At 43.1% G+C, this 1,614-nt stretch overlaps 1 pseudogene across 1 annotated transcript; it reads left to right on the top strand.

Moving 5' to 3' along the window:
• The first annotated feature begins 184 nt into the window (after positions 1-184).
• LOC113219813 lies at positions 185-1,064 on the top strand (annotated as a pseudogene). The gene has a single exon (XR_003306820.1). The product of XR_003306820.1 is annotated as a histone H2A.Z pseudogene (transcript).
• The last annotated feature ends 550 nt before the right edge of the window (positions 1,065-1,614 follow it).

Below are 1,614 nucleotides of genomic sequence, written 5' to 3' on the forward strand. Positions count from 1 at the left end.
TATATAACATTATACTATTTGTTCTATTCTGCGCTACTCTATAGAATTCTATTCTGTTTGTTCCATTCTATACAATACCTTGCATCATTTTACCATGTTCCACGATACAAGAGTAGAGTCCGTTATACTTTCATAATCTCTTTTCCAAGCTCTTACCCAGTAAGAAATGTGATGTTTCGGCAGTTTGAATCGCGGTGCGACGAAGGAGTAGGTGGTGGGATCTCACCGTGTGTCCGATTAGCCTTTTCTCTGCCTTGCTTGCTTGAGCTTCAGCAGAATTCGAAATGGCTTGCGGTAAGGCTGGAAAGGACTCCGGAAAGGCCAAGACAAAGGCGGTTTCCCGCTCGCAGAGAGCCGGCTTGCAGTTCCCAGTGGGCCGTATTCATCGACACCTGAAATCTAGGACGACCAGTCATGGACGTGTGGGCGCAACTGCCACTGTGTACAGCGCAGCCATCCTGGAGTACCTCACCGCAGAGGTACTTGAACTGGCAGGAAATGCATCAAAAGACTTAAAGGTAAAGCGTATTACCCCTTGTCACTTGCAACTTGCTATTCGTGGAGATGAAGAATTGGATTCGCTTATCAAGGCTACAATTGCTGGTGGTGGTGTCATTCCACACATTCACAAATCTCTGATTGGGAAGAAAGGACAACAGAAGACTGTCTAAAGGATGCCTGGATTCCTTGTTATCTCAGGACTCTAAATACTCTTAACAGCTGTCCAGTGTTGGTGATTCCAGTGCACTGTATCTCTGTGAAAAACACAATTTTGCCTTTTTGTAGTTCTATTTGAGCAAGTTGGAAGTTTAATTAGCTTTCCAACCAACCAAATTTCTGCATTCGAGTCTTAACCATATTTAAGTGTTACTGTGGCTTCAAAGAAGCTATTGATTCTGAAGTAGTGGGTTTTGATTGAGTTGACTGTTTTTAAAAAACTGTTTGGATTTTAATTGTGATGCAGAAGTTATAGTAACAAACATTTGGTTTTGTACAGACATTATTTCCACTCTGGTGGATAAGCTCAATAAAGGTCATATCCCAAAAAAAAAAAAAAAAAAAAAGAAATGTGATGTTTCACTATGTCTCACATAAATGCACATTTCATGATAATCAATGCCATTTCCTATGGTTATAGAATTCTGTCTCTATGATTCTATTGATACAGCTTCTTTGGGCTTTTCTGTAAGTCCTCTGCAGTGTCTGGTTTCCTAGTGAAAAGATGACTAAGGTCCCGATAAGATCCTACAAAACCAGCATTCACACAGGCTCACCTGTGTGCGCACTGCTGGACTCCGTGTTGAAGGAGTGACAGGAAGACAGAGGGCTGTCGGTGGATGGAAGGCAACAAGCACAGAGTAGATTCCAGAACTGAGACATGTACCAACGCTCTGGCACAGCTGAGGGTCGATCCCAATTCTAGCCTCTCACAGAAAGGCAGAGGAGACTTAGCACAAAGAGCATGGAACTTTGATTTCGTAAAGCAAATGCTTACCATCCACTGTGAGGAGCTGAAGGAGAAATGGCAGTAGGCTCTACTAATAACTACTGCCTTAAAAAATGGAAGGGGGCTGACTCTCTTTTCGGACTCAGCCCGCCTGTACCCAGGTGAAG

This window comes from Piliocolobus tephrosceles, chromosome 10, assembly GCF_002776525.5.
Source record: "Piliocolobus tephrosceles isolate RC106 chromosome 10, ASM277652v3, whole genome shotgun sequence".
In the NCBI taxonomy this organism is placed as follows: domain Eukaryota; kingdom Metazoa; phylum Chordata; class Mammalia; order Primates; family Cercopithecidae; genus Piliocolobus; species Piliocolobus tephrosceles.